Here is a 12,992-nt window from a genome sequence, read left to right on the forward strand (position 1 = left end):
AGGAAGGAAGGAAGGAAGGAAGGAAGGAAGGAAGGAAGGAAGGAAGGTGGAAGGGAAGATCCTAGGATGCTGGGTGCTGATCTGGTCCTATCTGTACTGTGTACTCTGCTTATATTTTCCTATAAAATTCAATGCATATGATGCCCTTGCTTAATAGTACTTACAACCTTTTCTGAAGACCTTTATTTATCAGTTCCTTGAAAAGCAATGCAAGATTTACTATTATCATTATATCCTAAAACTGTATAATTCACTTTCTGTAGACTGTGTACTTGGATTGAATAAGGCATTAATCAATGAACCCCCAGATGTCTTTTTGTTGTTGTTGTGAAAACATTACTTTAGTCATAATTCCATCATTCTTCCATAATTCATCCACTACATTACCCAAAAGGCTCTCTTTCTTTCTCAAAGAAGCAGTTGTGAGAGATCATTCACATAACAAAAGGCACTTCATAGGTTACTGTGTGTTATGGATGAGAAATATGGCCAGCATTGCAGTTGAATCCTTCTTCTTGGGGGGAACGTAGCCATCATCAAAGTAAAATGAAGATGTGATAAATTCAACAAATATTTATTCAGTGCCTCTTATGTGCAAGGAAATGAGAATACAAAATTTCAAAAATCCGGTGGATCAAGGTTCTTACATTCTTCTGGGAGCAAGGGAGGAAAGATACAATATGTAACATTTTCTCTCCTGATAGAATGTAATCTCTTGGAGGACAAAGACTCTTTCATTTTTGTCTTTGTATACCTAGCCCTAGCATAGTAGCTGTCACATGCTCATTGATTGCTTGCAAAAAGAACCACAGGGAAAATGTTTCTCTATAGTATAAACTCGTTGAAAATTAAACAGGGGATGAATTTGTCATATCAATTTTGAAATACAGAGTTTTCCAACTGGCTACTAAGTCCTTTCATCTCCATCTTGCTGCTGATTCACTCCCTTTCCCTATTGAGCTCATTCAGTAATTCTCTGTATGCAGAATAGACCTTCTCTTTTGTCACATTTAACCACCTCTACCAGCTTTCTTCCTTGTTTTACTTGCCCTTTACAACTCAGTTAAACTCTGCTTCTATGTACCCATATTTCCCCTACCCTTCACAAATGCCAAGCTCTGCGTGGTTTTCTAGTGGTTTGGGGGGAACAAAAAGATTTTGCCTTTCTTTTATCTGTCATTCATGCAATCTTTAGAATATCAATTATCAATTAGTTACTAAGTTTTTAATGGCACTCTACCTCAAATAATTCTGAAACTGTGCCATCATAGGAGAACTTTGTCATTAAGAAAAATGAAATGAATACAAATGCAGAACTAAAATATACACATTGTTTGTTAGAGGTACTTTGGTGCAATTGTTTATTATTTCAATTTGACTTTAATTAGCTATGTGGGATGTGCATTGGGTAGATTCCTAAAGTGTTTATTCAATCCATCTATTCAGTAGTCTCAAGGGTCAAAGTTTCTGCTTTAGTGCTATATCCATGCTTGCTCAAGCCTTAAACTTTATGGGTTTTGGCACAATTGTAAGACAGAAGCTTTGATGACTGAGACTGCCAAGTGCACAGAGCAAATATAAATTTTTATCAGTACAGTAAGTGGCTATAATGTGGAATATCAATGGAAGGCTATTGAATACTTTTTTGTTTCCAAGTGTTGGGAGACTTATGCCTCAGGGAATGAGAAATTGTGACATGGGACCTTCTTGCAGTAAGCTAGCTTGAACTCAAGATATTGTCATTCTTTTACCTTCACAATAGCTAGACTTAACCTGTATAGTGGAAAAGGTATCAGAATAAGAATTAGTAGATATGGGTTCTGCAACCAGTTATACCCGTGGTATAACTCTGTGACTTAGGATAAAACATTTTCTTTCCCTGGCTCAGTTTCTTTATCTGTAAAATTAGAGTAACAATGTTAGAGTAACAGTATCTTCTCATATTAGACACAAAATGCAGTGGTTTTGGTTTTTTTGTTTGGTTTTGTGGTTGTTATTTTGTTTTGTTTTGTTTTTTTCCCAAGCCATAGCAACTCTCCAAGACCAGCTACTAAGTTTTAGAGGATTTGGGGTCTATCTACATTGGAACAAGGAGTAAAAACAATAACCAAAGACCAGATGCTTTGCATATCAGAAAATTATATTCATAGTAGAATGTAGGTGCTAGAGAGCAAGGATTGTTCTGTATCACCTAGGTAAGCTTAACATGGGTTATTTTTTTAATTCAGTTGAAAACTTACACACAACTAAAAGTATTATGAGGAATAAATGAGGTAATATATGTGGATTTTAGAAAGCTTAATTAACTGGGTAGATGTAGCAGCTATTATTGCTCATGTCATTGTTTGCCTTTGTTCATTTCAGGGCTTGGGAGGCCCCTTATTTATTACCAATCTTCCTGAAGAGTCCAGCAACTTTTGGCAGTTCAATGGCAGTGGAAGGGGACCATGATACATAATTATCTGTCCTGAATCAGAAAAGAATGTCAAGAATCCATATTGTTTGTGTCAAATCCTCCTTTTCCAATAATCTTGTTTAAATAACAAACAAAAATAACACTGTGACCTTCACTTAAAACTAAAAATCTTAGTTTTCTATAAGTACATATTTATATCTAATCTAATCAATTAGCAAATATTTGGTGAGTGCCTTCTCTGTGAAAGACAAGGTAGTGGTGGAAACCTAGTATCGTAGTGGATAAAGAGCTGACTTTAAAGCCAGGAAGATCTGGGTTCAAGTCTTTTCCTCCAAGGCTCAGTATGCCTGAGGGAATGCCCCTAATTTCTCACTGTGCCCAGGCAATTTTCTAGGGCTATAAGTTACAGAGAAGATGCTGACCACCATTGATAGAAGGAGCATTCTCGTCTGACAGTTCTTAATACCCAGTGAAAACATGGGTCTAGTTCCTGTCTCATTGATGCTGTGAGAGATTTTTAAAAGTATAAGAAATAGTCCCAGACTTCAAGGAATTTCTGGTCTTGCTGGAATGCAAGAAAGGCATACAACAAGAAGCAAATAAGGATAATGGCAATTAAGTGGCAAAAAAGTGAAATCCTACAGCAAACCAAAAGTCTATCCCAAGTGGATAACAGATAGTCAAAGGAAGTGAGCAAAAGTTCCCAAATAAATAATTGCAAACTATTAACAATCATATGAAACTGATCTAACTCATGATTAACAAGAGAAATGCCAATCAAAACATTTTTGAGGTTTCACTTCACATCCTGCAAGAAGACAAAGAAATCAGTGTTGGAGGGATTGAGGGAAGACAGGCACCCTAATGCCTTACTGATGGAGTTGTGAATTGGTCTGACCATTCTGGAAAACAATTTTAATTATGCAAAAGAAGTAACTAAAATATCTGTACCATTTAAACTACAGGTCTCACTGCAAGGCAAATAATTCAAGGAGGTCAAAGAAATAACAAAAAATCCATTACACAACAGAATGTTTTATAGCAGAATATTTTGTAGTAGCAAAGAATTTGAAATTTGAAAAACAAAAGTAGATGTCCATTGACTGAGGAATAGCTAAACAAATTATGGTACATGAATATAATGTAATATTGCTTTTCTATAAGAAATGATACATATGAAAAAAATCAAGGTAGGCAGAGGGTTATATGAACTGATGTAAAGTGGATTAAATAAAACTAGGAAAACTATATATATATGTATATATATATAAATATATATATATATATACACACACACATCCACATATGTATATATACCTATAGATGTCTATATAGGTATATAGGTATGTGTGTGTGTGTGTGTGTGTATGGATAATGTAAATGGAAATAACCATACCAATAAATAAAAATTGACTTCTGTATAGTCATAATGAAGAAGAGATGTGAAAATATAACTTTCTCCTTTTTCAGAGGTAGAGGACCATGAATGGGGAACTCTATATATACAATTGGATTTGATTTATGTTTCTTAGTTTTGTTCAACTTAGTTTTGTTCAACTGTTTTGCTTTCCTCTTTCTCTTTTATTCTTTGTTATAAGGAATATCTCTCAGGATGGGGTGGGGGAAAGGGATACAATGTCAAATTACAGTGATGTAAAAACAAAAAATATATAGTATTTTTAAAGAAAATGTGACTCTCCCAAAACAGGTATTTAATTTAATTAAGCAAGTGTTTTTATAAAATGCCTACTATATGCCAGGAGATGGGAACATAGAAATAAAAAAAAAAAGTTCATCTCAATGAGATTATATAATACTGGGAGAATAGTTATATATACAGGTAAATGGAAAATAAGTATACCCTTTCTATGCATTGCTCACATGGATTATGTGTTTCCACATAGATGTCTAGATGTGGCTCTTGCAGGAAGGTGTGAATAGATATCTCTAAAGTTTCTTCCACCCATACTTCTCCAGGGGAGACTTTAATTTCTTCCTGGTGTGCAGGACAAGATATCAGGTCACAGAGCCAGCCACATTACTCTCCCCAGAGAAGGGATATAAGACTAGAATCATATTTATCCTCCTCCCTAAGTATTGCTAGTCTAAGGGAAATTATTTTTAGGTTTAAGCTGCATACCTGGTCATTATTCCTTAAGAAGTGCCCCAAGTGAAGGTGGCCTAACCATTCCAGATCTTAAATTGTATTGTAAAGTAGCAATCATCAAAACTGCTTGGTACTGGCTAAGAAATAGAGTGGTGGATCAGTGGAATAGGTTAAGTATGCAAGACACAGTAGTCAATAACTGTAATAATCTATTATTTGATAAACCCAAAGACCCCAGCTTCTGGGATAAGAACTCATTCCTTGACAAAAACTGCTGGGAAAACTGGAAAAGAGTATGGCAGAAACTAGGCTTAGACTAAAATCTCACACCATATACCAAAATAAGTCAAAATGGGTTCATGATTTAGATGTAAAGACTGATACTGTAAGCAAATTGAAAGAGCAAGGAATAGTTTACCTATCAGATTTATGGAAAGCAGAAGAATTAATGACCAAACAGGAGATAGAGAACATTATAAAATGCAAAACTGTTAACTTTGATTATATTAAATTGAAATGTTTTTGCACAAACAAAGCCAATGCAACCAAGATTAGAGGGAAAGTAGAAAATTGGGAAAGAATTTTTATAACCAGTCTCTCTGCTAAGGGCCTCATTTCTAAAATACATAGAGAATTAAGTGAAATTTATAAGAATACAAGTCATTCCCCAGTTGATAGTCAAAGGATATGAACAAGCAATTCTCAAATGAAGAAATTAAAGCCATCTATAGTCATATGAAAAAATACTCTAAATCACTATTGATTAGAGAAATGCAAATCAAAACAACTCTGAGGTACCATATCACACCTATCAGATTGGCCAAGATGACAAAACAGGAAAATGATAAATGTTGGAGAAGATGTGGGAAAATTGGAACACTAATGCATTGTTGGTGGAGTTGTAAAATGATCCAACTGTTTTGGAGAGCAATTTGGCACTATGCCCAAAGGGCTATAAAAATGTGCATACCCTTTGACCCAGCAATAGAGCTTCTAGGGCTATATCCCAAACAGATGATACAAATGGGAGAAGGACCCACATGTACAAAAATATTTATAGCAGCTCTTTTAGTGGTGGCAAAGAATTGGAAATTGAGAGGATGCCTATCAATTGGGGAATGGCTGAACAAGTTGTGGTATATGAATGTAATGGAATACTATTGTGCTATATAAGTGATGGACAGGCTGACTTCAGAAATACCTGGAAAGACTTGTATGGTCTGATGCTGAGTGAAGTGAGCAGAACCAGGAGAACATTGTACACAGTAATAGCCACATTGTGCAATGACTAATATTGATAGACTTAACCCTTCTCAGCAATACAAGGATCTAAGACATCTCCAAAGGCCTCATGATGGAAAATGCTATCCACATCCAAAGAAAGAACTATGGTGTTTGAATGCAAAACCAAGCATACTATTTGTTATTTTTTTTCTTCTGTTGTGTTTTGTTTCCTCTTTCTGGTGGTTCCTCCTATTAGTTCTAATTTTTACTTATAACACCATTAATGTGAAAATATGTTTAATAGGAATGTGTATGTATAGCCTATATCAGACTGCATGCTGTCTTAGGGAGAGAGGTGGGGAGGGAGGGAGAGAAAAATTTAAAACTCAAAAGCTTATGGAAGTGATTGTTGATAATTCAAAATAAATTAATTACATAAAAAAAAAGAAATACCCCAAGTGACATATCTAAAAATTTGACTCCCTCCCCACTGAATGTCATTTGCACAAAGACTATCATACATAGTGAATGATAAATAAATCCATTTATCCAAGCTGACAGCAAAATGAAGTCAGGGGAGATTTACATGTTAGAATATACCAGAAAATATTCAGAGTGAATACTGGGAGTGAAATATCTCAGATCAGCCATAAGTAAGAGAGTCCCCAATCTCATCCAAGAAATACAAAAGTCTGAAGTCTTTACTGTGATAAGCTGGGAAAAGGAACACAATTAAGTCTTCCTTTTATTTACATGTTGGATTCTTCCTGGAGTCTTTCTATTTTTCCAAGGACCTCTCCCTGAAGAGAACCTGAGATATCCTCTCCTGAAAGAACTAGATCACCCTTTCTCCCAAGCTCACCAACTTCAGCCCTCACACAGGCATGAAACAATGGGCAATCATTCTCCACCAATGAAGACAGTCTTATACAAAGGGACCCAAAATGATGGTTCCATTCATATAAAGTAATTTCAGGCACAGGAACAGTAATAACTCATAGAAACAAAAAAAGGCCTCTTGTAATAGATGTCAGTTGAACTGGGCCCTGAAAAGGGTTACGAGTCCCAAGAGGTAAGGAAGAAGAGCATTTCAGGGGTGGGGGAAGACCTGAAAATAGGGGAATCTGGGGCATGCTATCATAGATACCTTAGAATATAAACCCAATTCTGCAAACAACTCATTCTACAACTTTGGCCACGTCAGTTAAGTTCATCGGATCTCTGTTTTCTCTTGCATAAAATAACAGGTTTGGCTTATGTGAATTCTAAGTCCTCTTCTAGCTCTTGGATTCTTGAATTTTATTTATACTATTTTTTCTACTCTAATACCAGAGTAAGAAAAGGAAAAGAAAGATTTTGGCCATTCTTTCCAGTTATTGACATAGATCCACACACTCCAGAATGAAGTTTATAAGATAGAGTATAAAAGCACAAGGCAAATCTACAAAGTTGTGTTTCCTGCTGAGTTTAAATTCAGCTCAATGTAGTTCCTTAAGGAGTGTAAATACAGCACTTTAAAGGAAAAGTTGACCAAAAACCATACAGGTGTTTAAAAATTTAAAAAAAAAAAACACCATTTTATTGCTCTAGAAAATATAATGGGCCAGGCAGAATGATTTTGATGAGTACACCCTGTGCAATAGTAGCTGTACCCATCATTACTCATGAAGCTGTTAGTAAGTTAATAGGGCAGGTTATATGCACTCCACCTTAGTGATAAAAAATATTTTTCTTTCCTGTGGAATAACAGTTCTTATGATTATTGTTAATTATTTATCTTTTTTTTTATATTGCCTAACATAGCTGAGACGATTTTTTTTAGCCTCTATAGCAACTTGCAAATGAACACCCAGCACCCTCCCTACAAGAGTGGTAAAAATCCCTCAATCAAGTATAATGTTTTTCAACATAGTGGCCATGAAGTGCTCCACCTGGGACCCACTGAACTTCGGAATGGGAATCAGTCATTTTTAGTGTTACAAAAACCTTAACTTCAATTTGACACCTCCCTTTCTTCTCTTCCTCACATGCTGCATGGGCCTTTGTCAAGTGCTATCTCTGTAGCTGGATATACTATTAACTTGATTTTAATTAGTGAGAAACCAAGGCAGCCTGTGTTAAATGTCTCACAAAGCTTTGCAGATGACTCTAAATGCCTTAAGATATAAATACCTTTAGGCAAATGCAAATACAAGTGGCTTTGCATATATTCATATAGTTTGCCCTTTCAGCTTTATGAGCTGAAATGACTGAAAGAAAAAAAAAACCTAAGGTAAAAGAAAAAGATCTAAAGATCCACACAGTTGTCTGTCAGTCCTTTGTCCAAGTGAGATCAATCTAGGGGCCTTAAAAAGTTTACCTTGGAAATAGCCAAAATAGTCCAGGTTTTCCATAATTTTCAGACTGGAAGTTCCACTTCAATAAAATAAATTATTCTTGATATGAAAGAATTTCATCCATCTCAAAAAGATAGTTCTTTTCCTCTTACCATTTTTAGTTCTAATGTTCGTTCTCATGATTTTTAGTGATTCGATTCAATTTAGCAGACATTTATTATTATGCAAAAACCAAGCTAGGATCTGAGGGGATAAAGATGAATACCAGAGTCCCTGTAGTTAGGGAGCTTCTAATCTAGTCTGGAAGAGATGTAAAAGCTGTGGTTCATTGGAAAGGCCAGGAGTCAGAGAATATGGGTTGAAATTCTAATCCCTCTTTTTGGTTTTTAAAGGCCTTCATAATCTGGTTCCAATCTCTCTGGACTAATTTTACTTTATTCATCCTGATGAGCTCTGTGTAACAGCCAAGATGGCCTGCTGTTATTCCCTATAATAATAGTCCATCTCTAGTCTCTGTGTCCTTGCATAGGTCTCCCATGACTAGAACACTTTCCTTTCTTATGTCTAAGTCTTGGAATCCCTAGCTCATCTGAGGCTGAATTAGTGATTCCAAGAAACATAATTGTTCATTATACCATGTTAATTTTATTTGTACTATATAACAATGTTGGGGATGGGGCCAGAGTGTGATCGTCCTGGGCCCTAACATTTCCACCAAGGATAGCCTGCCTAGCCAAATATTCTCCAATTAGTCACCCTGACACCATTTTCCACCTCTCTATTTTGCCTGTCAAAATACTAACAAATTAATCTTTACAAAAATCTACAGTGGTTCCCCAATACTTATTAATAAAATTTAAACTTCTTAGCCTGGCATTCAAATGCCTTGACAATCTTGGCTTCAACCTGCTTGTCTATAATACTTCCCTTCATATACTTTTAACCTTAATTAAACTGGAGTGTTCTATAATCTCTACTTGCCTATTTCTACCTTCATGCTTTTATGCATAAATTTAGACAGTTGTGGCACACTGACTAGACCACTGAACCTGAAGTCAGTATCTAAACCTGAGTTCAAATCAAACATTTATAAGTTCTGTGCACCTGGGAAAGTCACATAATTTTTATATGCTTTTGTTTATTTATCTATAAAATGGGATAATAATAGCACCTATTTCACAAGGTTATTGTGAGGATCAAAGGATATATTTGTAAAGCATTTTACCCACATTAAAGTGTTATATGCATGCTAGTTATTATTAACAATATTATATTTTATTATAGCATACATTCCAATTTTGTCTTCTTATTGTTCAGTCATGTCCAACTCTTCACGACCTCAGGGAACATACTGTCCATGAGATTTTCTTGACAAAGATACTGGAATGGTTTGCCATTTAGGTCCTGTTTTATCATTAAAATAACTGACTGCTGTGAAATGATGGATAAAAAGGCAAATGTTGCAGGGATCAAGTTGGAATGGCAGATGGGATAGAATGGTGGAAAAAAGGAATCCAGGACAATTGAACTGAAAGAGATAACCAATTGGAGGAGAAAAGAGGAAAGGGAAGCTATGTAAATAAATTAAGGAAGCTGCATTAAAATACCTTTTTATGCTTTTCTGATGAATATCAATAAATTTACTTAGATATTACTTATTCTGGCCACAAATAGTATTCTATTTTCCAAGTAGAGAAATGCAACCTATGCAAATGGAAAAGAAAAAGTCAGTGAATGATTTTAGGTTGATCTTAGGCTAATTGATTTAAAAGTAGAAAAGGCCATAGAGATCATCTAGTTTAATTCCTCATTGTATAAATGAGAAAATAACCCCAATCAGCTAATATCAGCAAATTTCCAAGGTCATAAAAATAATAAGAGGCAAAATGAGAGTTATACCCAGATCATTTGAATCTGACTCTACTACTTTTTCCAATATGTGTCTCATGGACAGAATAGAACATCTATTAATCATGATGCTTAAAAAACCAAAAATTCAAACAACTTTTATTTTGCTTTTTAACAATTTTTTCTATACTCCCCAACACATTTTTCTAATACTTAAAATTATAAACCAGCATCTGAGTAAAGGATTTTAAAATGTATATACTTACCTGGTAGATTTTCTACCTTGCATAGCAAATAATAATGCCCAGCTAGAAAACATGGTAAAAGTACCTCAGCTTTCCAATATTCTATCCCCCCAAAAAATCCATCATAATTTTGTTATTGTTCTGCTGATGACATGTTCCTTGAAAAACTTGTGCAATATTCTGCTTTTTCTACCTCTGACTGACCTTTCTAAGATTCATAGGCCAAACTGTGTTCTAAGTCACGGTAGAGATATGAAATTTATTTACAGGCATCTTAAAGGTCTCCCATCCTGAGTACTCAGTGGTTAGTGTAATAATCACTAGATGAAAGAATTCTAATTAGAAAAGGATTCAATTTGATTGAATTCGATAACAACAAACAATAACTCCTACTGCATACTCAACTTTTTGCTATATGCCAGGGAAGACAATTCATGGTCCCTACCCTTATGGGACATAAAAGCCTGTTATAGTGGAAGATTTTGGTTTGAATTCCTCCTCAGATACTTAATAGCTATGGAAACTTGACTGGGCAGCTAGGTGGCACAGTGGATAGAGCACTGGGACAGGAGACCTGAGTTCAAATCCAGTCTCAGACACTGATTAGCTGTGTGACCTTAGGCAAGTCACTTAACCTTGCTTGCCTCAATTTCCTCAACTATAAAATGAGCTGGAGAAGGAGATAACAAACCACTTCAGTATCTTTGCAAAGAAAACTCCAAAAAGGGGTCACAAAGTGTGTCAGATATCACTGAAAAATGACTGAAAAACAAAATAGAATCTTGGGCAAATCACTTGGCCTTCTGAGCCATGTTTTTTTTTTCTCCCACCTATAAGTGGGAATAATAACAGCACATACACTTGTTATGAGAATCAAATGATACACAGTATGTAAAGCAATTTGAACACCTTAAAGCCCTATACAGATATGAGCAAATATAGTTATCAATACAACTTTGATTTTTTAAGCTGCCATCTATTTATAAAGAGCTAAATATATTTGTTCAAAGTTTTTTTTTTAAGTTGAGCAAAATACATTCAAAAGGGAAAGATGGGAACCATAACAAATAAAGATTTTCTCTGTCATTGTTTTGTTTTGTTTTGTTTTGTTTTGTTCTATCCCATTGTTTGTTTCTCTCCCACGTGCTGTGGGATATCCAACTTGACCACGTGTAGAAAGAACAGCTGGGGTCTCTCTGAATGAAGGCTTAGTCCATCAGACAGCCACAGAACAAATGAAACTGTGGGTGTTCTTTTGCAACCAGGAAGGGAAGCTGCGACAGGAACCGCCTGTCAGCAGAGGCTATGCTGGAAATTCAGCTGGGAGCCTCCGTCTCTTCTGTGACAATTCTTCAAAGATAAGAAAACCAGGAAAATGTTTTCCGAGGGTTTCAGGCTCTGTTTGAAGTTGATATTCACAAAAAGAAGAAATGTTTTTAAAACTCAGCATCTGGAATGAATTTCTGTTTTTCCATTTTATTGAATTTTAACATTTTTTTGAATAATATTGTATCCTGTCATTTCTTAAAGCAACAAAAGCAGAGAGAAGTTGTCAGAGTAATTTTTTTACAACTTTATTTATAAATGTTTGTAACACCTCATAAATGAAAATAGACAGACATTTAAATTCCAGTGTAATCTAGAGGTGAGTTGGACCCTTTTTGCCTCCCAAGCGTGGTGTGATCTGAAGCATAACCAGCTTCCGAACAAGCTCTTGGGGCTTCTTAAGGAGACATAGGAAAGGATGAATTGCCAGTGAAACCTGGTGACTCTCATTTTATACTGTTGTGTTTGAATAGGTTTGAATAATTTTGAATTAGTTGAATAAGTTTCACTAAGCCATCAACTAATTTTTCAGCCTAGTGCTTAGTTTAGGGGCAACATCCATGTACCCTCACAGGCTATGTGCAGTTCACGACAGACACCTGGCTTTTCATAGACTATCTGCCATCTTTGAGTTTCTAGGAGAGCACACTTTTCACCTTTAGTATCAATAACCTTTCATTTATGGTGGCATGACAGCCCGAACAGGTAACTTTAATAGCATGCATAATTTATCGTAATGCTTCTGTGAGGATAAAGGGAACTGACATAAACGAAGAACTTTATAATACAGAATTAGCTTTATGAAACAGTGTAGTACCTTCATAAAGAGTCCAAAGAGCAATTATTCTGTGTGTCTACCTGCCACTGTAAAGTTGTTGGTTCAATCATCATTGACCAATTACTGCTTTATTATATTTTCTTTTTATTTTTATGGTAGAGAATGCCATTTTTCCCACAATCAGTCCTTGAACACAAAGACAATAGCAATTGGTTGTGTATGTGTGGGGGTGTGGTGGGGAGGATCTTGATTTTATCTATACAAAGAGGCTCATTGAGCACCAACCAAATTTTTTTAAATTTTTAATAAAAGTTGAAAGCTCTTTCTTCTATAAATATGTTTTGGATTTTAAAAAAAAAATCTTTTTTTTTTAAAGAAGTAAGTAGTATGTGAGACAAACCCAGAAGAAAAATAATCTTTTTATTGAATATGTCGTTTGAAAATATTGTAGTTCCTGGTGACCTTATATTTGTTTAAACAGTATGTATTTGTGGAGATGTGTGAGTGATAAAGCTGCCTATGGCATGGATTCTATCCCATATAAGAATGATTATCGAAATTATTAGAGACATATTTGGGTTATGTCCAGTATTAGCAGCCGAAATAAATGAAAATGTTTAATACTAGATAGATGATAGATAGATAGATTGATAGATAGATAGATAGATAGATAGATAGATAGATAGATAGATAGATAGATAGATAGATAGAT

Source organism: Vombatus ursinus, unplaced genomic scaffold (assembly GCF_900497805.2).
Source record: "Vombatus ursinus unplaced genomic scaffold, bare-nosed wombat genome assembly UNPS02014779.1, whole genome shotgun sequence".
Taxonomy (NCBI): domain Eukaryota; kingdom Metazoa; phylum Chordata; class Mammalia; order Diprotodontia; family Vombatidae; genus Vombatus; species Vombatus ursinus.